General features: G+C 38.6%; 1 long non-coding RNA gene across 1 annotated transcript; it reads right to left on the bottom strand.

Moving 5' to 3' along the window:
- Nucleotides 1-9,979: 9,979 nt before the first annotated feature.
- LOC129146907 (uncharacterized) lies at nt 9,980-23,769 on the bottom strand. The gene is made up of 4 exons (XR_008554270.1): nt 23,734-23,769; nt 23,033-23,078; nt 20,614-20,677; nt 9,980-10,040 (listed from the first exon to the last, which is right to left on the bottom strand). It is a non-coding gene; the product is annotated as an uncharacterized LOC129146907 (long non-coding RNA).
- Nucleotides 23,770-26,081: the final 2,312 nt, after the last annotated feature.

Genomic DNA, 26,081 nt, shown 5'->3' with positions numbered 1-26,081 from the left:
TTATATTGGCCCTTCCTACTCAGTGCGTAATTGCTTTAAGTCTAAACCTTGATTTCTAAGAAAAGGATCTCTAAGAGCAAAAGGGGAAAAAGTCACTTTTAGAACAACTAGAACTTATTTTTCAATAATTGCATTTTTACCACACAAAAAAGAATTCAGAGACAAACACAAACTAAAAACCTTCCTCCAGTATCAGACGGGCTACTGCACCCATTTTCTGGTCAGTCTGGAGAACCTTTCGTTTACAATCACTCTGGACTTTGCCCTGGTCCTCCCCTTCACTCCAGACTGATTCTCTGTAACATTTAAGTAAATATTAATCAAAAAGAGCAAAAAATCTTTTAACATTCTGACCAAAATACATAGTCATTGTAAGAAAATCAGTAAATACAAACAGATAATCATCCCATGAAATCCAAAGACCTAAGGGAAAAAAATATGTCTAAACATTTGGGATGAATTTCCAGAGTTTTGCCAGTGTGTTCACATACACCCATGTGTATTTTTGTAAAAGGAAGCTCTCACTATATATAACTTTTTTAAACCGCTTCTTTGTCCGCTTAACATTTCTCTAGCAAATCTGAAATGGTTAATGGGGTACTCGTAGCTATAGCTTAACACTCACCCTTTTTCAATATATTTCATATATGTTCTTTTCACTTTTATTTATTCTTAAGATCCTGACACCAGTCTGAGGCAAGATAGAAAAAGTCAAGTTTTCTTTTTTTCAAATTTGATAAACTATAAACAACTGCCTTTGGTACTTTTATACAAAATACACGTTCAGATAAGGGTAAAAAAGACTATTTATAACTATAAAAGACTTTGTAGTAAAGACCTTATTCATTTAATGACTGTTACAGTGATAACGAACAAAGTAGGGCAGTGCACACTGACAAAATGTGTTATTATATGGTACTGAATTGTTCAAAATAATCATTTCATCTTGTTAAATATCATCAATTTTCATCATTTTTAAGTCAAAAAAAGTCTACACAAGATTTTTCTTGATGCTATTTGCTCAGTAGCACATATACTGGAAATTGATACTAAGCCCTGTTTAAGAAATGAGTGGAAACTCAACTACTAGCAAAAAATATTAATCTAAATGTGTGTTTTTTTTTAATCTCTTGTGTGGTTTGAGGCACACTGCCACTTAAATGCCTGTTTGCTGTCTGGCTGGATGAAACTTGCCTGCCATTATGACCTACTAGTAGAGATTAGATAAGGCAGTGTTAACAATAACGCCTTTCTTCTGTAACCACCACTTCCTTCTTGCAACCTTCCTTCAAGCAGCCTTCACCACTTCTAGAGGCTAGGGCACTTTTTTTTTTAAAAGATTTATTTATTTATGTATACAAGAACTGGGGTACAACCAGAGGTGCAAGGGGAGAGGGATGAGAGGATTCACCAGAGACAAAGTAGGGAGCAGAATAGGCAAACTGATTGAAATACACTGAGGGGAGTGGTGGGCAAGACAGGAGAAGTCTGTTGCACCATGTGGGTTAGCATCCTGGTCTAGGATAGAACTCGTGCTGCAGTGGCTGTGGAGAGCCTCATAGTGCTGAGACTTAACCCTTGCTCCACCAGGGAGGCACCATTGGACACTTCTAATCTGGTTGATCTGTAGAGATCTCTCAGTATGGTATGCGGGCATTGATCATCCTTGATGATCAATGGTACAAGAATGGTACAAGAATTTATTTATCCAAACATTTTGCTTTCTGGAATCTGGGTTGCCTTTTATACTTTGTTTTCTGCTCACTCTTTTGTATGCTTTATCAGGTATTACAGGAAGGGTGTTAACAGTATAGTCCTGAAATAACTCAGTCAGCTTTTCTCGGCCCCAGTTTCCTTATCTATCTATAAAATGAGAATAGATGACCTTTAAGTTCCTTCTAGTTCTAAAATTACAGAGATGCCTGTGTTTATTTAGCATGGTGTAAGGTGCTACACAACCAAACAGTAATGGACAGATGCACCCTCCTGCTTTTGAAAACTGAGTCTGAATCATTAGTTCCTCATTATGAAAATGCAGTGAGTTTGCCTTTCTTTGGGGGGAAAGGGGACCTTATCCCTAATAATAATCACTACTACCATTTAGTGAGTGCTTACATATTCTTGCAATATGTCAGGCACTTTGCTTTAAGAATATGATTATCCAAAGCAAACTTTTGAAGTAAATGTTATGATCTCCCTTTTACAGATCAAGAAACTGAGGCACAGAAACGTTAAATAATTTCTCCAAGATTGCACAACTAATATAAGGGTGAAGCTGGAATTTGAATTTGAATCTGACTCCAACCGAAACCCATAAGCCACTCTACCTCCAAAAGGTAAAATTACACACAGTCCTTACAGATGAGATGTTGGTGATAAGATATATAATAGAATACCCTAGGATAATGTGGTTTGTAATAGGAGTTCTGGGCTAAAATTCACAACAATCATAACACTTCTACTTCCCAGCTTTTCAAACTTAGTTAAGAGTCTTAACTAAATACACTTTATTAAAAAAAAAAAGTCTGCTCTACCTATCTTGCAACATTGTTGAGAGCATAATAAACATATATTTATAAAATAATATAAAAATATTTCATGTCATAAATATATACTTTTTTATGTAATCCTGAAGCTGTGAAGTCCTATAGAAGTGCAGAGTGCTGTTATTTCCTCTGATGCATTTGATTCATCTGTTTATGTATTATATTATGGAACTGTGTGCAGGGCAGTGTCTAGGTTATAAATTGCTAAATTACAAGATTCATGACTTTTCACAACCTGGGCGAGAATCCAGGAAGTAATCCTGTTTCCTAAAAAGTCTCTGGACATAATAACAAAAAACAAGTAGATAAATATTTTGAAAGATAGAAGTTAGATAGCATAGGAACGACATAATGCTAAGTTCCCTGCGTTTCCTTATTTCCTCTCATATCTGGGCACTGAAAAACCAGCACTACAAACAGGCACACACAATAAAAATCTCCAAGAAATGTCTGTTTTCCCTAATCAAAGGATGGGAAAGAAGGTAGTGTAATAATAGAAAATCTTAGCAGTATCTGTTCTACTCCAACCAACCACAGAGAAATTACATCCACATGACCCCCCAACATGGTTTCAACAGAACTGAACAGGAAGTTAAATTTCTAGTCAACTTACTTAATCCATGGATACAGGACTCTGCGCTCCTGCTCCTCTGCAGGATATAGGACGCTGCACTCTAGTTCCTTTTAGCAGGATTGAGCAGGGTCTGACCTTACATCTGCCTGACAAAAGTGAATGATGCTCCATTTCCCCTGGAAGGTGATAAGAACAGATTGAACAGAGAACTGAGTTTATACCTCCACAGTGAGGTAACAAGACAGTGGTAACTGAGACCCCCATTTACACTGGGAAGAGGAGCGCTGAACTTCCGCCTACCCATTCGCATCAATGCAATGTGAGTCAGTGCTCCACTTTTACCAAGTTGATGTTAGCAGGACTCAGAGAGAAGCTCATTTTATACACCCAACAGCCCATGATGCTAAATCTCAACAGTGGAATTGCCAGCTAAAAAAATAAATAAATAGGATCAAGAGTGTCATAGCATAATATCCAAAACATCCAGGATACAATTAAAAAGGTTTTTTACTAATCCAAGAACCGAGAAAATCACAACACAAATGAGAAAAGACATGCCAACAATGAGATGAATCAAATGTTAGAATTATCTGATAATTAAAACTACCATCACAAAAATACTTTATCAATCATTTGCAAATTCTCTTCAAGAAAATAGAATTTATAAAAAGAACTAAATGGAAATTAGAGAATGACAAATATATAAATAAAATTAAAAACTTGCTGTGTGGGCTCAATAATAGAGAGAAGATAGCAAAGTAAAAACTGTGAACTTGAAGAACAGACCAATAAAACTTACCCAATCTGAATAACAAAGAGAACATAGTCTAGAGTAAAATTAACAGTCTCAGCAACCTGTAGGACATTCCTGTTGTCACAGAAGAAAAGGACTGAGAAAGTATTCAAAGAAATAGTAGTTCAAAATTTTACTAACTTGGCTAAAGACAAAAAAACACACAGATTCAAGGAGTTAAGCAAATCCCCATTAAGATAAACTTAAAGAAATCCACTCTAAGGCACATGACACAATTACACTTCTGAAAATTAAAGGCAAAATATCTTAAACACAGCCAGAGAGAAATGATGCATTACTAATGGCGGAACACCAATACAAATTACAGTAGATTTTTTTCACCTGAAACCATGGAGGCCTGAAGGAAATGGGACATTTTTCAAGTTTTAAAACTGAAGAATTGTCAAAACAAAACCCTATATCCAGTGAAGATTTCCTTTAGTAATAAAAGGGAAATGAAGACATTCTCAGGTAAAGGAAAGCTAAAACAATTTTTCACCAGCAGGCAAACCGAAAAGAAACAAATGGAAAAAGTAAACAGAAAAAATAGATTTAAATAGGAATTTTAGAACATTAGGAGAAACGAACATAGCAAAAATATGGATATATACAAAGTTTATATCTCTACAAAGTTTATATCTCTACAAAGTTAAACTCTCTTGAGTTTCCTGATTTCTAAATCAACAATGAAAATAAAAATTACCATATTACTTGATGTGGTCCTGAATGTATGTACAGTAAATAGTTAAAACAATGATGAACAGGGAAGGCAAAGATATAAATGGAGGTAAAGTTTCTGTACTTGAACTGGTATAATGACATCAGTAACTGTGATAAGTATATATAATGTAATACAAACACTAGATAATATAGATAATTAATAGATAATAATATATAATGTAGAACAAACACTAGAAAAACTATACAAAGAAAAGTAAAAATAGAGAATATGAAGGAGTTATTGCTTAATAGGTACAGAGTTTCTGCTTGAATTGATGAAAAAGTTCTGGAAATAGGTAGTGATGATGACTGAACATTGTGAATATACTTAATGCTACTGAATTGTACTCTTTATCTTTTTGTTTTTCATTTGTTTTTAAATTATACTCTTAAAATGGCTAAAATGATAAATTTCATGTATATTTTACCAAAATTTTAAAAATTACCACAAAGGTTGTAACCATTTTATAATATATGGATATATCAAATTAACATTGTGTATAAATTCAAAATATTGGTTGGAGACTTCAACACCCCTCTCAACAATTGACAGAAAATCAGCAAGGATATAATAAATCTCACTAAACTTAGAAGAATTTAAGTCATACTAAGTATGTTGTCCAAGCGCAATGGAATCAAACTAGGAGTAAAAAAAAAAAAAAGATAATCTCCAATCACTTGGAAACAAGCCAACATACTTTTCAATAATGCATGGGTCAAAAAAGTCTCACCTCAAGAAACTGAGAAAAGAAGCACAAAATAAACTCAGGACAAGCAGAAGGAAGGAGCAATAAATATAAGAGCAGATATCAATAAAGTTGGAGATGGGGAAACTAGAGAAAATCAGGAAAAGGAAATTAATAAATTTCTAGAAAGATCGACACAGAGTAAAAGAAAGAAAACACTATCAATTTTGAGAATGAAACAGGGTATCATGGGCCTCCTCGGTGGCGCAGCGGTTGAGCGCTGGGTTGCGAAGCTGCCCGCAGCCTCTGCAGCGCCGGTTCCATCCCTGGCTGCTCCCCAGCCACCGGAGGAGGGTCCCACATGGCGCGCAGACCTCTCCTGCCGCCCGCTGCTCCCCTCAGCAGTGTACTTCGGTCCTTCTGCCTGCTCTGCTCCCCTCTCTGGCTCTGGTGAATTCTCTCACCCTCCTGTGCCTCTGACTGTGCCCAGTGCTTGCATAAATAAATAAATAAATAAATAAATATTTAAAAAAAAAAAAAAAAAAGAAACAGGGTATCACTACAGACCTGCAGACATCAAAAGGTTAAAAGGGAAATACTGCTACAGCTATATACATATAGAGTTAACATTAGATGAACTAAATCAATTCTGAAAAACACAACTTGCTTAATAAGAAATACATCATTTGAATAGCCCTGTAGCTATTGAGGAAATTGAATTCATAATTTTAAAACTCTCAAACAGTAAATCTCTAAGCTCACATGGTTCACTGGAGAATTCTGCCAAACCTTCAAAGAAGAATTAATACCAGCTCTACACAGTCTCTTCCAGAAAATATGAGGGGACAGAATACTTCCCATTTCATTTTATGAAGTTTGTATATCCCTGATACCAAAACCCACAACAGTAAGCCAGAAGAAAACTTTTGAAAGACAAGTATCTCTCATGAATTTAATTGCAAAAATATTCACAAAATATTATGATTATAATTATATGATTATAAAATATTATAATACAAAATATTATAATATAATACAGAATATTACAAAATAACACAAAATATTATAATAATATGATTACAACTGTATTTGAACAGGTTTATATACCATGATGTAGGAGGCTTTATTCCTGGCATGTAAATCTGGTTTGCTGTAATAGGGTTTATTCCAGGCTGGCTCAGCATTCAAAAACTGAACAATGTAGTTCACCATGTCAACAGGATAAAGAAGAAAAATCATATGATCATATTAATTGATGCTGAAACAACATTTGACACCACCTACCACCATAACACTCAGTAAAGTAGGACCCTTTTTAGAAACCTAAACTTGTTTAAAAAATATATTCAGGGACTCCCCTGGTGGTGCAGGTGGTTGAGCGCAGCACTGTGAAGCTGTCCACAGCTTCTGCAGCACCAGTTTGATCCCGGCTGGCCGTCGAGAATCCCACATGGCGCGGCAGACCTCTCCTGTCATGCCCATTGCTCCCCTCGGCAGTGTATTTCGCCAGTCTGCCTGTTCTGTTCCCTGCTCTGTCTCTGGTGAATCCTTTCACCCTCCGCGAATCTGGCCTGTACCGCTGGCTCTTGTATAAATAAATAAATATTTAAAATATATATATATATTCAAAAACTTACAGCTAACCTCATACTTACTGATTGTAGGGTAAATGGTTTTCAGGCTTTTCTGCGCTCCCACCATTAGAATTGCCCTGCCTGATGGGGCACCTGCAGTAGTTACACTGTTGTAAGCTGTATTGTTTACTTCTGTGGGCCATGGGAGGAGTATTGAGATAGTCACCAAGAGAAGGAGAAGCAGGAAAAAGAGAAGGGGAGAAAGAAACCAGAGAAGCCAGAGTGAAGACTTGCCGGGGCCAGGAGGAGGATAGGCACCCCTGCCTGCCATGTACCTGTTGCCACACTACATGCAAAATCTCAGTAAAAGCCTGAGAAAGCCACCTAGGGCTCCAGGACTCCTCCTTTACCCATCTGCTGGATCATAGATAACCTGCTCATTGGCCCTTCCTGCCACTACACCGATGAAACACTGAATGCGCTTTCCTAAGATGTGGTAGGACGTTCACTAATCCCACTCTCATGAAATGACTGAAATTGTAGCTAGTTCAATAAAAGAGAGAGAGAGAAAGAATAGGCAAGGCCTACAGATTGGAAAGGAGGAAATAATACTATATCTATTTACCAATGGTATTAGTATCCAAGCAGAAAGTTCCAAGGAATACACCACACACACACATACACACACACACACTCAATCAATCAATCAATCAATCAATCCTAGGTCTAATAAGTACAGAAAGGCCATAAGATGCAAGGTCAGCACATAAAAATTAACTGCATTTCTATATACTAATAGTGAACACATAGAAACAAATTAAAAATGCAATGCCATTTACAGTTGCTCCAAATAAAATTACATATAAATCTAATAAAGCAAATATAGGATCTATATTCTGAAATTTTCAAAATGTTAATGAAAGAAATAAAAAAATCTAAATAAATGCATAAAAATACTGTATTCATAAATTGGAAGACTCAGTAAAGATGTTAATTCTCCCTAAATTGATTATCATAGATTTAATGGATTCTAGTGAAAAATCTCACCAGAAAATTTTATAACAAACCCACTTGTTATAAAATTTATACATAAAGGCACAGGATCTAGAATAACTAGAAATAGGGCCTCCCTGGTGGTGCAGCAGTTGAGCGCTGGGTTGTGAAGCTGCGGGCAGCCTCTGCGGTACCGGTTCGATCCCTGGCTGCTCCCCGGCCACCAGAGGAAGGTCCCACATGGCGCGCAGACCTCTCCTGCCGCCCGCTGCTCCCCTCAGCAGTGTGCTTCGGTCCTTCTGCCTGCTCTGCTCCCCACTCTGGCTCTGGTGAATTCTCTCTCCTTCCCACGTTTCTGACTGTACCCAGTGCTTGTATAAATAAATAAATAAATAAATAAATAAATAAATAAATAAATAAATAAATAAATCTTTAAAAAAAATAGAATAGCTAGAAATAATTGTGAAAAGGAAGACAATGGAAGGAATCACTCTACCCAATGTTAAGAATTAATATATAGCTACAGTAAATTGAAACTACTAGATGGTGGAGGGTGAATATGAGGAGGAAAGGGCGAAAGGGGCCAAATGGACCATGATGGAAGATTACGGGAGGTGGGCGTGATGTAGTAACATACATCTGAAGAGGTGTGAGCCTATACCCCTAAATCATATAAAGTGTTGTTAACCAAGATAGCATCAGTGAAAAATATTAGAGTTAAGTGTGTTTGTATGTGTGTGTGTCTCTATAGTAACCAAGAATGCATGGTTTTGGCAGGGGATAGACACATAAGATCAATGAAATAAGAAATTAGAGAACCCAGGAATAGGCCCACACAAATATGCTCAGATGATTTTTTTAAGATTTATTTATTTATGCATTCAAGAACTGGGGTACAGGCCAGAGGTGTGGGGGGTGAGAGGATTCACCAGAGACAGAGTGGGGAACAGAACAGGCAGATCGACAGAAATACACTGCTGAAGGGAGCAGGGGGTGAGTCAGGAGAGGTCTGCTGTGCCATGTGGAACTCGTGCTGCAGTGGCTGCGGAGAGTTTCATAGGCTGCATCTTAACCCCTTGCGCCACCAGGGAGGCCCATGCTCAGATGATTTTTAACAAAGGTACAAAAGAAATTCATTAAAGGAAAGGTAGCCTCTTTAGTAATAGTGGTAAAGTAATCGACGGTTTCTCACCCCCAGCTTCTCCCCCCTCAAAACAGAAAGAACTTCAACCTAAGTCTCCTAGTGTTATAAAACTTATTTCAAAATGGATTACTGACTTAAATGTAACACAGGTAACATAAAATGTTAAACTTTTTTTTAAAGTGTGGGCAAATATCTTTGTGATCTAGGGGTAAGCAAAGAATTCTTTGATTTGACATCGGAAGCACAATCCGTAGAAAGAAAAATTGATAAATTGGACTTCATCAAAATTAAAAACTTTGTGAAAAGGACAAACAACTGAGAAAAAGTATTTTCAAACCACATACCTGGCAAGATGTGCACCTAGAATATAAAACTCCCAAAACTCAATATCAAAAACAATCCACCTCCCTGGTGGCACAGGCAGTTGAGCACGGCACTGTGAAGCTGTCTGCAGCCTCTGCAGCGCGGGTTTGATCCTGGCCGGCCAGGGAGAGACCCAAATGGTGTGGCAGAGCTCTCCTGTCTCACCCGCTGCTCCCCTCAGCAGCGTACTTTGGTCAATCTGCCTATTTTGCTCCCTACTCTGTTTCTGGTGAATCCTCTCACCCTCCCGCGAATGTGGCCTGTACCCTGGTTCTTGTATAAATAAATAAAAAAAATCCAATCAGAAAAAGGGCAAAGGACATCAACATACTTATCACTGAAAGGGATCTAGGGATGGCAAAAGTACGTAAAAAACTGCTCAACAATCATTAGCAATTAGCAAAATATAAATTTAAACCACAGTGAGATATTATCTCCTATCAGAATGACTAACATGAAAGATAGTGATTTACCAAATGCTGGCAAGAATGCAAGGAAACTGAATCACTCATTGCTGGTGGGAATGTAGAAAGATGCAGGTGCTCTGTCGTTTCTTACAAAACTAAATATACACTTACCACATAATCCAGCAGTTGTAATTCTGGGCGTTCGTTCCAGAGAAATGAGAACCTTAGTCACACAAAAACCTGTACACAAATGTTTGCAAAAGTTTTATTTGTGATAGCCCCCAGAAAGAAGCAATCCAAATGTCCTTCAATAGGTGAATGGTTAAACTGATACATCCATACATATCCTGGAATACTACTCATCAGTAAAAGGCATGAACTATTAATACACAGAATGGCATGGATGAATATTAAGGGAATTATATCAAGTGACCAAAAAAAGCCAGTCTCAAAAGGTTTATATATAGAGAGAGGTTTATATATATATATATATATATATATATATATATATAGGTTTATATATATTTATATAGAGAGAGCAAATCTTGAAAGACAAATTTTATAGAGATGGAGCACTGATTGGAGGTTGCCTGGGATTAGAGTAAGAAAGACGGAATAGCTGTAACTACAAAGGTGTAACATGAGGGATCTTTGTGATGAAATTCTTCTGCACCTTGATTATGGTGGCCACACTAGTCTACATATATAATAAAATTGCATAGGAATAAGTTCACACACACATGTGCACACAAAGGAATGAGTGCAAATAAAACTGTAAAAACAATAAATTTGATATATTGTTGTAACCTTAATTCCTGGTTGTGCTATTGTGCTATGCAGGATCTCTGCTTTATTTCTTGTAAGTTGTATCTATAATTATCTCAAAGAACAATTTTTAAGCTGTACTTTGAAAATAATTAAGATAATGAATGAGAAAGGCAACCATTTGTTTAATATACCTAATTATTACCTCTATAGGCTCTTCTTTCTGTTTTCAGTGCTACCTAGTCGATTTTTTCCAGTGACTAAATCAGAGTTCTGTTTAATCCTCCTTTTTCTGTTCTCTTCATTTTTGCTACCAAATACTCACTAGGTTTTTGGATCTATGGCAAGATAATTATTTTTTTAAAGATTTATTTACTTATTTATACAAGAATCGGGGTACAGGGCAACAGGTGACAGGATTCACCAGAGACAGAGTGGGGAACAGAACAGGCAGACTGACGAAATATACTGCTGAGGGGAGTAGTAATTGTGACAGGAGAGGTCTGCCGCGCCATGTGGGACCCTCGCAGGCCCGCTGGGATAGAACCCACACTGCAGAGACTGCAGACAGCTTCACAGTGCTGCGCTCAACCACATGGCAAGATTATTAAAAGTACATTTAATTACAGAAACATGATTATAGTTCCCAAACATATAACTAATCTTCCTCATTGTACCAAGGGCAGGAAGAGCACTGTGGTTGTTGAGCACTCTCTAGTGGACAGCACGTGAGAAGTATATAAACATTGAGCTGCTGTTGCTACAGAAGACTCCATTATTAATCCTCTGAATCACTCTGCATGTTGAAATGAGTGAGGTAATTTTGCGACTCAGCTCATTGCGAGTCCTCCCATGATTGAAAATCAGGCATTACTCTTTTTTTCTTAATAATGGCTTAGTAGAAATCAGAGAAGATCATATTTACCAAGAGAAGTAAATGTCAGAATATAAAGAGGACTGCATAACTTACTATTGACACATTCATTTGAAAGGAAGAGTAACATATGTCATTGGTGAGTATTATGTCATTTTATGCCCTCACACCTTAGCCATATGCTATTCCACCTGCTTAGAAAGAATTCCTTTAAAGTTTCCAATCCTGCTTAGGTGTCAATCTCAGCTCTACTATGTGACTATAAATTATTTAACCTTTTGTTGCCTCAATTTCCTCATCTATAAAATGGTGATAGTAGTAATGCTTAACTCAGTTATTATGAAGATTAAATTAATATATGTAAAATACTTAGAAAAGTGTCTGGTATATAATAAACACTATATAAATTTTAACTACTACCTTATATGTATATTTCACTTAGACTATAAGTTACTTGAGGGCAGTGTTAGTTATCTATTGCTAAATAACAAACTATTCAAAAACTTAATGACTAAAGCAACAAACACTGTCTTATGGCTTTTGTGGGTCAGGAATCTGGGAGCAACTATCTAGGTCCTCTGGCTCAGAGTTTCTCATGAGGCTGTAATCAAAGTATTTACTAGGTCTGCCATCATCTGAAGACTCAACTAGGGGAGGATCCCATGATTGTTGGTGGGATTAAGGTCCTCATGGATTACTGAACTGAAGCTTCAGCTGGTCAGAGGCTGCCCTCAGTGCCTTGCCCACTATGCCTCTCCAAAGGGCAACTCACAAAATGGCCACTGACTTCCAGCAAATGAGCAATCAAGAGAGGGTGAGCAAGACAAAAGTACCAAATTTTTATAATCTCATCTCAGAAGAGACATCCCTCACCTTTCCTCCATTGTGTTTGTTAGAAGTGAGTCACTAGGTCCAGCCTACAGTCACGCTGAGGGGATTACACAAGAGCAAGAATAAGAGCAGTCTGGGATCTTTGGGTGCCATCTTGAAGACTGCCTACTATTGTCCACATTCTGGTCCAGTGATTTACATTTCTCCCGCATGAAAAATACATTCATTGCCTCACAAAGCCCCCAAAAGTCTCATCTCATTATAGACAGGGACTGTATCCTATTGATATTTGTAACTATAGTAACCTTTTCTTATTGGTTTGAACAAAAGGAAAAGAGTAATGTTCTTTGTTATGAAAAAAAAGTATAGAATCTCATGTCACTAATACTTAAGCTATCTGAATAGCATTCTACAAACAACTGTAGTAAAGAACAAGACTTCTTAGTTATTGTTTTTAATGCCCTGATTTTTGAGGAATTTAATAACTACATAAATTTTAAATACTCATCAGATTATTTTCATCTCCACATTTGGGTTTAGTGTGGTGTGAATATATTTCATGAGATAAGAATGTAAATCTAATTTTTTACATCCTAAATTCCACTAAGCTCATTCATATAATGTTTATCTTCTTTGTTTACCATTGGTTTCATGATCCCAAGGATTATGGATAATTTAAGCTCCTTTTTTCCAAATCAATTTCCTGATTATGGCAGTCCAGAAAGGTACAACCAGCTAAAAGACATCATGACATTGAAACAGGGTGGTAGTGTTATTTTCATGAGAAATTATGAAGGATATTATTCACACACAAAAATCAAATGGTACATTTTAAGTAATGAATAGTTCTGTCTCCACAGATCAACAGTCTCCTGAAATAGCTCTTCTCGGAATCTCCACATACTGCCCACTTAAATGTAGTAATCTTCCTTGTTCTGCTCACTACTAACCCATTTGTTCTCAAAACTACTTTCCTGAATGAATCTTCAGTTCTTGTCTCAATCAGTTTTTTTCATTTTCTCTACTTTTTGCTTCTGCCCCATCCCTCTGCTAATCTAATGAATAGCCTTATATCTATTAATGAAGTTAAATCAATACCTAAACTTTCCAGAATTAGAATGCAGCAGACCTAGATTGTTTCTCTCGTGAATTCCTTAAATGAAAAACATTTAAGGAAGAAATCATACCAATTTTCGACAGTCTCTTCCGGAAAATAAAAGCAGAGGGAAAACTTCTAATGCATTCCGTGAGGACAGCATTAGCATAATACAGAACCATGAGCTCCTAGAATTTCCATACAATCCTAATGGGATTGGAGTGCTGAGACTATTCCTTCCCACTGCCATCTCCAACTAAGCTGGGTTTTAGGGCCAACTCTGGCAAATGGGGGATGAAGGCAATTTGATTTGATTTTGGAACACAAAATAATGTAACATTTCTTGCACTTCATACATTGCCGAGCCAATTCTTAACCCTTCCATGAAGGATTAAGGGTTATGTCACTCTTATGTTTAAAATTTTTCATGACTTTCCATTTCCTAGAAACTAAAGTACAAGTAGCCCAGTCCATTAAATTCTCTCTTGGATCTTACACTCTACTCTAAGTAGCAAAATTTTCCTTGCCCTGGTACCCTATCTATCTGGATTCCATATCGGACTACAAATAGTCAACCACTGATACTAGTTTCTTGTGAGTATACAGAAAAATTTTAAATCTATACAGGTACATAATATGCACCTTTTTTCCTTCCTTATACAAAAGGCAGCAGACAGTACTCACTGTTTTGAATCCATTCTCCTACTTAAGCTACTGCCCTTGGCCTTGAATATTTTTCTAAGCCATCACCATCACTAAGCCAAGTAGTCTTCAACATCCATTGCAAACACCTATCCCTAAACTATTCCCAAAGGCCACTAGTTGAAATGAAAGGTTAAGCTCCTGGGAACTTAAACACGAACTTCGTAATTAAATTGTATTAGTTGTTCAATATCACAGGAAGCATTTTGGTTCTTATTTGACTTAACAAAAGACAGAGCCTGTATATTAGGGAAAACTATATGAAATTGCTGTTGTTTGACTGTTTTGAATTAAAAAAATTACATTTTATATTGGTGCTCTAATAGATTTAAATTTTTTTCATTGTTCCTTTAACTTTTTTTAATTTAAATTTTATTTTTTATATTTTTTATTTTAAAAAATAGATTTAAATTTATTTTTTTAACTTTTTTTATTTTTTATTTTTTTAAGAGGCATGTATTTTTATTTATTTATGATTTTTATTTACTTGTTTGTTTTGTTTATACATGTACTGGGTACAGTAAGAAGCGCGGGAGGGTGAGAGAATTCACCAGAGCCAGAGCGGGGAGCAGACCAGGCAGAAGGACCGAAGCACACTGCTGAGGGGAGCAGCGGGCGGCAGGAGAGGTCTGCGCGCCATGTGGGACCCTCCTCTGGTGGCTGGGGAGCAACCGGGGATCGAACCGGCGCCACAGAGGCCGTGGGCAGCTTCGCAACCCAGTGCTCAACCGCTGCGCCACCGGGGAGGCCCAATAGATTTAGATTTAAATTTAAATAAGACTTTTCTCTCACCTCTTTAGTTTCCTATAGGATTCTTTCTTTTCTTACCATGAAGCAGCACATTTAGTGACCTATATTATTTTATTCTAACACTTCCCATCAATAATATTAGCCTTATATAAATTGAAGGCGTTCTGGTTTATAATTGTCTTTTATTTCCATATTGCATGTATCTCTTATTCAAGACTAATGACCCTTCTTTTACTATCTCTACCATCCTTACACAGCCAGCACAGCCTGTACACATTCTTTTTTTTTTTTAAGATTTATTTATTTATTTATGCAAGCACTGGGTACAGTCAGAAGCGCGGGAGGGTGAGAGAATTCACCAGAGCCAGAGCGGGGAGCAGAACAAGCAGAAGGACCGAAGTACACTGCTGAGGGGAGCAGTGGGCTTGGCAGGAGAGGTCTGCACGCCCTGTGGGACCCTCGTCTGGGGGCCGGGGATCGGATTGGTGCTGCAGAGGCAGCCTCGCTAGCCAGCGCTCAACCGCTGCGCCACCAGGGAGGCCCCTGCACATATTCTTTATAACCCATTGCACGTATAAGCAAAGCGTGAAGTCACCCAGACCTTGTAGCTGGTGTTGCTTCCAACTACACTTTTTCCTCTCCTTGATAGTTCTAGATAGCTTATTACAACAGCAGTTGGTACATCACACAGATCATGTCCTCTGATTAATCAATCACCTCATAACTAATTCATACTTGCAAAACTTGCACTGAAGCCCCCCTCCTGAAGATAGACATTCCCTGGCAAACGGAAACATGCCCTCAAACAATTCTGGACCCATTGCCAAAATAGTCAGTGACAAAAAGGGAAGAAAAGAAGGTGAATCCAGTTAGAAAATGTTTGGCTAAAGGAGCCTGATTGTCCTGACTGGGGTCCTGTCCCCATCCCTAGAACAGTCACTGTGGTTAGAGGGATGAAATAATATTATTAGCCACTGCTATAACCAAGGAAAAGATTATTAACAGAAGAAGCTGAGGAGACAAAGGCATTCTGAACTGACACCAAAAATTACATACTGGATGGGAAAGAACTAATTGTTGGTGTTAACAAAATGGGTTCTACTGAGCCACCCTGCAGCTAGAAGAGATATAAGGAAATGGTTAGGGAAGTTAGCACTTTCATAAAGAAAACTGACACAGCCCTGACACAGAAACATTTGTGCCAATTTCTGGTTGAAATGGTGACAACATGCCGGAGCCAAGTGCTAACATGCCTTGGTGGCTCTGGATGCATCCTGCCACCAACTTGTCCAATTGACAAGACTTTGTGCCAGCCCCTCCAGGACATCTACAAAATTGGTTGTATTGGGACTGTCCCTATGGACTGAGTTCAGATAGGTGTTCTCAAACTTGGCATGGCGGTCACCTTTGCTTCAGTCAATGTTAAACTAAAGTCAAGACTGTTAAAATGCACCATGAAGTTTTAAGTTAAGCTCTTCCTAGACAGTATAGACTTCAGTGTCAAGAATGTGTCTGTCGGGCCTCCCTGGTGGCACAGGTGGTTGAGTGCAATGCTTTGAAGCTGTCTGCAGCCTCTGCAGCATGGGTTCGATCCCGGCCAGCCGTGGAGATGCCCACATGGTGTGGCAGACCTCTCCTGTCTCACCCACTGCTCCCCTCAGCAGTGTATTTCAGTCAGTGTATTTCTGCCTGTTCTGCTCCCTGCTCTGTCTCTGATGAATCCTCTCACCCTTCCGCACATCTGGCCTGTACTCCAGTTCTTGTGTGCGTGAATAAATAAATCTTTAAAGAAAGAAAAAAAAGAATGTGTCTGTCAAAGATATTCGCTATGGCAATGTGACTGTGACAGCAAAAATTCCACCAATGGAATCAGCTGGCTTCACAGCCTAGGTGATTCTTCTGAATCATTCAGCCCAACTCCATGCTGGATAAGCATCTATGCTGGTGCACACAGCTCACAGCTGTGAGTCACACAGCTTACATTGTTTGCAAGTTTGCTGATCTGAAGGAGAAGATTCATCGTCATTCTGGAAAAAATGTTGGGAAGATGGCCCCAAGTTCTTAAAATCTGGTGATGCTACTATCATTGAGATGATTCCTGGCAGGCTCATGTGTGTTGAGAGCTTCTCTGACTAGCCTTCTCTAATGTAGTATTACCAATCACAACATGAGACAGGCAGTTGCTGTGGGTGTCATCAAAACACCATCAAAGTGGGTAAGATGGCATCTGGTGCCATCAAGGTCACCAAGTCTACCCAGTGGGCTCAAAAGGCTAAAGGAGGGCCTCCCCGGTGGCGCAGCAGTTGAGCGCTGGGTTGCGAAGCTGCCCGCGGCCTCTGCGGCACCGGTTCGATCCCCGGCTGCTCCCCGGCCACCAGAGGAGGGTCCCACATGGCGCGCAGACCTCTCCTGCCGCCCGCTGCTCCCCTCAGCAGTGTACTTCATCAGTCTGTCTGCTCTGCTCTCCCCTCTGGCTCTGGTGAATTCTCTCACCCTCCCGCGCTTCTGACTGTACCCAGTGCTTGTATAAACAAAACAAACAAACAAACAAATAAATAAATAAAACATGCCTCTATTAAAAAAAAAAGGCTAAAGGAATATTACCCCCAATACCTGCTACCCTAGTTTTAATCAGTAGTGGAAGAGGAGTCTCTGAATTTTTTGTCTGAATTGGTTTAATTAAGGTTAATAGTAAAAAACTGGTTAATGATAACAATACATTATAAAACCTTCAGAAGTAAAATATTTTATTGAACATTGTTTTTGGTGTTTACTTGTAACCATTTTATTAGTTTTTAAAATAAGTTCATTTTAATGGAAACAACCACAAATCTGTCACAGGAATTTGAGGCTCATTAAAACAAAGTTGAATGAGAAAAAAAAGTTCTAGAAGGAGATCCACTAAGCCATTAATAGATAGGTGGGGTGATTAGGCTTCTATATATAGTACTTTCAGGTCTTGCTTTCATGATTTGTCATGTGGGGCCAGATCAATGCTCAGTTTAAAGGTAATTATTCCCCTACTGAGGTAGCACACGCCTTTCTATGATACCCAGTACCCTGATTGGTAGAAAGAGGCACTAGTCCCTGTGTGAATGCCAGTTACTATTACCTGTAAATTGTGTGTTGGTTCTCTACCTGGCTTTGGATAGCTTTCTCATGCACACATACTGATCAATCCTCATGGAGCTGCCTCTGCATGTTTTTAGAGTCTCTCTGTGAAACTCTTTCCCCCTTGATACTCTATAATTCTGCAGATTCTAGTGCCTATTGTTTTCACATACTCTGAATTCCATTTTCTCAATTCAAGGAGACTACCAGTCTCTGCCTGGATTCCCGCTCCATGCCATTGCCTTAAATCTCTCTCCACAAGTTGAAAGAATAGCCTATTCACATACAATTGTGTAACTAAATGTGTAAGGATATGTAAGCATTTAAGAGATGTGGACTTAGACTAGTATGGGTGTTATAAAAGGTGGTTGTCAGCATGGACTAAGGCAACTGACTGTGGCTTAATGGACAACACTGGCTTGAGCTAGTCTCAATGGAGGAAGTGTACATTTCAAAGCCAGGGATCAGCTTCAGAAGATGTTATTTTTCCGGTGGGTAATACCATTAGCTGAGATGTCAGAGGGAGGAGAAGACAGGGATCTGGACAGATGAGAAATATTCCAAGGAAATGATTTAAAGAAATGCTAACATAGAAAAGGGAATGGAAATAGGAGATCAGGTATGGAGACATCTCTAGGGAATTGCTGGGTCATAAGGTAGCTCGATTTTTAGACTGAGGAAACTCCAGACAGCTTTCCATAGTGGTTGGACCAGTTTGCACTCCCACCAGCAGTGCAGGAGAGTTCCTTTTTCTCCACAACCTCGCCAACATTTGTTGTTGCTAGTTTTTTTAATATGTGCCATTCTCACTGGTGTAAGATGGTATCTCAATGTGGTTTTGATTTGCATTTCCCTGATGATAAGGGATGTTGAACATTTTTTCATATGTCTGTTGGACATTTGCATTTCCTCTTTGGAGAAATGTCTTTTAAATTCTGCCCATTTCTTGATTGGATTGTTTATTTTGTTTTTGTAGAGTCCTGTGAGTTCTTTGTATATCTTTGTGATCAGTCCCTTATCTGTTGAATGGAGTGCAAAGATTTTTTTCCCAATCAGTGGGGTGTCTCTCTGTTTTGGTTAATGACTCTTTTGCTGAACAGAAGCTTTCGGTTTGATGTAATCCCAGGTGTTTATCTTTTCCTCCACTAGCTTTGCTTTGGGTGGGTGATCAGTCTTTAAAGATGTTATTGTGATGTATGTCCTACAGTGTTTTACCTATATTTCCTTCTATATATTTTATGGTTTCAGGTCTTATGTCCAGTTCTCTCATCCATTTTGAGTTGATTTTTGTGCATGGTGAGAGGCAGTGGTCTAGTTTCATTTTTTGCATGTGGTGGTCCAGTTTTCTCAGCACCATTTATTGAACAAATTGTCCGTGTTCCATTGCATATTCTTTGGAAGCAAAGACAATTAACACACTGATGCATATGGAGTTGGTCAGCACTGGGGAAAACTGGTTACTTGATCTTCTGAGATTGTCCGTCAAGGAAAACAGAAAATGCATTTAACCTCAGCTGTATGTGGCTCTCATGCCTCAATCAAAGATTACCCCACAATATGTAAAGTGACATACTTCCAAACTATACATGACTGAGAGTTGAGCAGAGTCCTGTTACCACAAAACATTAGAAAAGCCCAGGACAGAAATCAAGAGGCATGTGGCTTAGATGCTGTCAGACTACACCAGCTAGCCTTGTGTGGAACTGGACTCTTACCTATAGCCAAAATAAGAAGTAAGAATGAGAGTTTTTGAATTGCACAAGAGGTATGCTGCTCAAAGTCATACCACTAGTATACAAAAGAGCTGGAATATGAAAACAAAGCCCAGTGGGAGTTCTGGGCAGGATCATGATATTCTATTATATGCTGCTGATGGGGAGACTAAGGGCATGAGTGAGTAAGGGGGTGGGCAGCGGTGTTGTGTCTTTATACATCTTGTAATGTACTATTTGTTGCTCCTGCCTGGCATTACATCTCAAATTGTCAGAGCAGCAAGATCTGCAGCACTCACACAAATCTACTGCCAGACAACAGTTATCTGAGAGAGGTTCAAATACCTCAACTGCAAAACCACCTGGGGTGGGAAGGTAGACAGAGAACACCATGGTAGGTGGGTACATTTACCATGACAATGAAGTTTTCTCACACACTCTTTATGATTAGTATGCTTCCCACTTTATCCTTTCAATACACAGAAGGTTTTTAAGTCAGCCCAGGGTCACATGTTTTCTTCTACTTCAACTGTTCATGGACTAGTACATGACTTTCAGGTATTCGACTTCCTCCCGTTCCCCTGGATCTGCTATTTTGTTTTAAATATTTTTTACTTTTGCAGCAGCATTGGCTTTGATCTCTGATCGACCTTAGTTCAAATTCACCTTCACCACTTACTAGTTTTGTGACCCTGGCAAATGACTTTCCTTATTTGTAAAATAAAAGCAGATCTTGTTCTAAAACCTGAAAACAGCGCTAGGCCTTGCTAGCTGTCAAAGTTCTTATCAAAGCACAGATTATACTCTATTCATGGAATTTGGCTCTGTTAAACACCAGGTAACTAGAGTAAATAATGCAGAACTAGTACTCCCTTATACTTATTCTGCAAGTATTTAAGCCAGGCATTGTTCTAAGTGCTGGAGAGAGAGCGGTGAATGAATCAGGCAACAGTCCTATCCTTCAGAACCTACCTTTTAGTTGTGGGATGTCAGATAATACACAGGTACGTGCATTAATTAAAGATGGTAATAAGTGCTATGGAAGAAAGAAAACAGGACACTATGTTAGAAAATGACTTGGGGAAGAGTCAAGGCAGGAAGAAACTTACTTGAGTAAGGGTGGTTAGAAAAGGCCTCTGGGAAGGTGACATTTGAGCTGAGCCATGAAGGATGAGACTGAGCCAGCCACCTGTTTTAGTTACTATTATTGCATAAAAAATTACCCCAAAACTTAACAGCTTAAAACAACCAGTGTTTTTCATTTCATGGTTTCTGTGGGTCAGTGATCAAGGCATGACTTGGCTGGGGGTCTCCTGCTCAAGGTCTCTCCCAAGGCTAGCGCTGGGTCTGCAGTCAGCTAAAGGTTCTACTGGGGAAGGATCAGCTTACAACCTCCCCCACAGGGCTGTTGGCAGGCTTCAGGTCCTTGCTGGCTGTTGGCTAGAGACAACCGTTTTTTTTTGTCATGTGGGCCGCTCCACAAGGCAGCTCAGAGAAGACAGCTGTCCTCCCTCACAGTGTGCCAGTGAGAAAGTAAGTGAATGCACCCCAGTGAGAATCACCTTCACTTTGAAACCTATCACCTCCACTGCATTCTGTTTGCTAAACACAAGGCATTTAAATTCAACCCAGGGGAGGAGTTACACAAGGATGTAAGGATGATCGGAGGAGGCAGGGATGATCAGAGCCACTTTAGAGGCTGCACCATGCAAAGAGCTGGGAAAGTGTTCAAGGCAGAACAAACAGAAAATGCAAAGGTCCCCAGTGAGGGAAACCCTAGATGCATCTGAGGAAGTGAGAGTGTTATAGGGTAGCCCCGATACAAAACGGGTTGCCTGACTGTGGGTCCTCACCCACGCGCTTAAAAGAACTTATCAATACTCCACTGCAGGCACACACGAAAGGTTAATAAAAGGTTTATTTACAAGGGAAGGGCAAATGAGGAAATGTACAACTCAGGGAGAAAAGTGGGAGACAAAGTGTTAAATGCGTCCTACCCGATCCGCTGATCTGGAATCCCAAAAGCACTCTGAGAGCTGGCTGCAAGCACTCTGAGAGCTGGCTGCCAGGAGGCTAGCGAGAGAGAGCGACCCCCCAAGGCCCACGTGTTTGGTTTTTATACCAAACCTGGCTGCTTAACTCCACCCTCAGGTCCCAGCCACCTTCCCTTTGGTGGTGACGGGATTTGTCTTTCCCAGTGTCTTGATGGCTTTGGTCTGGAGTGGGGGTGGAGTCCACAAAGCCTGCATGGAATTAGCTCAGGACATCCTTTCCCCGTAACAATTAGACACTGGTGGAGGTAGAATTACTGAATAAAAATGAAAAAATGGTAGGAGATGAGATAGTCAAGCAAGACTGAAAATAAATTTTGGTTTTATCCTAAATGCAGAGTGGGAGGCAGTAAAGCATTGTAAACAAGCAATCAGTGACATTTCCAGCCACATGACATTTCCCGGAGGTATGTGGTGGATGTAGCCCTATCACAACTTGATGGACAAAAGTGGAGGATGAAGGAAAAGGGCTCTTCTGCTCAAAAAACCTCAGTGGCACCTAAATGCCACCTAAATGCCTTTAACTAAAGCTAAAAACCTCAGGTCTGATAATATATTTCGCAAGTTATCCAGCTTTATCTCCCATCACTCACCAAAACTCCAACTTAAGTTTCTTGAACTTGTACTATATTTTCCTCTCTCTGAGCTTGTGCTATTTCCTTTGTCTGGGAAGCAGCTTCCACATCTCTACCTGTCAAATCTGGATCCTTTTTGTTAATACCCTTAAGTGCTACAGGAAGTAGTGCTAAACTTTGTGAAACTTTCCTAATTCTTCACATCTTTGAATCCCCCTTGTCATTTAATCCATTTTTGGGATTTTACCATGTCTTTCCTAGTATGAGTAGTTCATAACTAGATTGTAACTGCTTGAGATCAGGCACCTTGCTTTCCTTAATTTTGTAACATGTGCAGTACTCAGGACTTGAGCATATATAATCAACATTCTACAAATATTTGTCAATTTGCATTAAAGTGGGAATTAGATTATAGTTCCTTGGTTCACTATGAGAACTTCCTGGAAAATAATAATTTCCCTTTGGTTGTCACTAAGTTATAATTTTTCTATCACAACTTACAAACATGCAAAGTATGATTCAATTTATACAAAGTATGTTCTTTGATCATAATGGAATTAAACCAGATATTAATAATGTAAATATCTTTGAAAATCTCCAAATATTTAGAAACTAAATGACAGACTTCTAAGTAACAACACATGGGTGAAAGAAGAATTAAAAGGGTAATTAAAATTTATTTTGAACTGATAAAAACACTACAAAGTAAAATTTGTAGGCACCTATTAAGGCAATTTTTAGGGAGAAATTTATAGCATCACATACCTATATTTGAACAGAAGAAAGGTTTCATAACATTGACCTTAAAACACTAGAAAAAGAAAAACAAATTAATAAAATATATACAGTGTTGTAAAATAATGTTACCTCAGTAAATATAATAAAAAAGAAAAGCTAATTAAATCCAAAGAGGAAGAAAACAAATCATTAAGATCAAAGTATAAATCAATAAAATAGAAAACAAAATATGGAGAAATCAATAAAATCAAAAGTTGTTTCTTGGAGAAAATCAATAAATTGATTTAAAAAAAACCCTCTTGACAGGCATTAGAGGAAAAGGAAGGAATACACAAATGACAAAAAGCAAGAACAAAAAAGGGACGTCACTTCAGATTCAACAAATATTGAAAAGACAATCTGGGACTATTTGAAAAACCTTATGCCAATAAATATGACAACCTAAACAGAACATTTCCTTGAATGACAAAAATTACCAAAGCTCATGCAAGGAAAAATAAATAATTCAAGTAGCCATGTATCTATTTAGGAAAACGGCATAGTTCAAAACCATCCTCTAAAGAAACTTTAGGGTGAGATGATGCCATAAGTAAATTCTATCAAATATTTAAAGACATACAACCAAGTCTATACAAGCTCTTCCAAAAATATCAAAGAAAAGAAATAGCTCCCAATTAATCTTAGGAGGCCAGGATTACTTTCAAGGTGAAACAAGACAAAGACATTACAAGAAAAGACTACAGGGCCTCCCCGGTGGCGCAGCGGTTGGCGCAGCGGTTGAGCGCTGGGTTGCGAAGCTGCCCGCGGCCTCTGCGGCGCCGGTAAGATCCCCGGCTGCTCCCCGGCCACCAGAGGAGGGTCCCACATGGCGCGCAGACCTCTCCTGCCGCCCGCTGCTCCCCTCAGCAGTGTACTTTGGTTCTTCTGCCTGCTCTGCTCCCCGCTCTGGCTCTGGTGAATTCTCTCACCCTCCCGCGCTTCTGACTGTACCCAGTGCTTGTATAAACCAAACAAACAAACAAATAATAAATAAATAAATAAGACATGCCTCTAGAAAATTAAAAAAAAAAAAAAAGGAAAAGACTACAGACCAATATCCCTCATGAACAAAAATTCTACCCAAAATGTTAGCAAACTGAATTGGACAGTTTATCAAAAGGATAAAACATTTATATAATCAAATGAGGTTTATCCCTGGAATGTAAGATTAATCAATCAACAAGTTTAAAATACAAACTAAAAATGAAAACCATGTTCATCTATATAAATATTGAAAAAAAAAGCATTTGACAAAATCCAATATACATCCCTGAGAAGTACTCTCAGTAAACTAAAATTTTAGAAGGAAACTTCCTCAACCTCATATACGTCATCTAAAGAAATCTGAAGCTATCATCATACTTAATGGTGAAACCTAAGTACTTCCCTTGTAAGATCAGAAATCAGATAAGGATTTCTTTTTTTTTTTTATATATAGAGGCATATTTTCTTTCTTTCTTTATTTATTTGTTTGTTTTTGTTTATACATGCACTGGGTACAGTCAGAAGTGCGGGAGGGTGAGAGAATTCACCAGAGCCAGAGCGGGGAGCAGAGCAGGCAGAAGGACCGAAGTACACTGCTGAGGGGAGCAGCGGGCGGCAGGAGAGGTCTGCGCGCCATGTGGGACCCTCCTCCGGTGGCCGGGGAGCAGCCGGGGATCGAACCGGCGCCGCAGAGGCCGCGGGCAGCTTTGCAACCCAGCGCTCAACCGCTGCGCCACCGGGGAGGCCCCAGATAAGGATTTCTGCTCTTATCGTATTAATTCAATACTGTATTAATTGTTCTAGTTAGTACAATTAGGTAAGAAAAAATATGATTGAAAAAGGAAGAACTCATCTTTAAAAAAAACTACTATAATAATTGAGACAAATAAGGTTGTAAGAAACAAAGTCAACATACAAAAAAATCACTTATATTTCCCTGTGCTAGCAACAATAATCAGAAATTTGACTAGAAAACATTACCATATATGATAACATAAGAATATTAGAGACAAATTTGAAAAGTGAAATATACCTACATACTAAAACTACAAAATATTGCTGAAAGAAATTAAAGAAGACCCAGATAAATAGAAAGCTATACCTTGTTCATGGATCAGAAGATTTAATATCCTAAAGATGTCAACTGTCCTCAGATTAATCCAATGTTTCAGTGCAATACCAATCAAATTCCCAACAGGAGTTTTTATAGAAGTTGACAAGCTGATCCTAAAATTATTATAGAAAAGCAAAGAATTTAGCCAAACACTCTGGAAAAAAAAACAAATTTGGAGGTATAACACTATTTGATTTCAGGAATTACTATAAATCTGTATTAATGAAGACAGAGTACTATTAGCATAAAGATTAAAAAGAGATCAGTGGGACAAAATGGGAAGTCCAGGAAAAAACACACACAAATATCTGGACAACAGATTTTTGACAAGGCGCAATGGTAATGCAATGGAGAAAGAACCATATTTTCATCAAATTGTGCTGAAACAATATAAATAGAAATAATATTTTTTAAGATTTATTTTATTTATACAAGAACTTGAGTATAGGCCAGAGGTATGGGAGGGTGAGAGAATTCACCAGAGACAGAGTGGGAAGCAGAGCAGGCAAACAGACCGAAGAATCTGCTGAGAGGAGCAGAGGGCAAGACAGGAGAGGTCTGCTGCGCCATGTGGGTATGTCCCTGATCAGCCAGGAATCGAACCAGTGCTGCAGAGGCTGCAGACATCTTCACAGTGCTGCACTCAACCCCCTGCGCCAGTGGGGAGGCCCTATAAATAATATTTTTAAGCTTATTAAATATTTTAATAAGGTATTAAAATATAAATATTTTTTAACCTTAGACCCATATCTAACAAATGCAATATTTAACTCAAAATTGGTCATAGAACTAAAGGTAAAAACTTAAATCTATAAAACTTTTGGAAGAAAACAGTAGATCTTTATGACCTTGTGTTAAACAAGCATGCCTTAGCTATAACATCAAAAGCACAATTCATAGGGCCTCCCTGGTGGCACAAGGGATTAAGCACTACACTAT

This window comes from Talpa occidentalis, unplaced genomic scaffold, assembly GCF_014898055.3.
Source record: "Talpa occidentalis isolate TD23 unplaced genomic scaffold, MPIMG_talOcc4v2.1 talOcc4.5, whole genome shotgun sequence".
Taxonomy (NCBI): Eukaryota; Metazoa; Chordata; class Mammalia; order Eulipotyphla; family Talpidae; genus Talpa; species Talpa occidentalis.
Note: the sequence above shows the minus strand (reverse complement) of the source record. Positions and strands in the feature narration are given on the sequence as shown.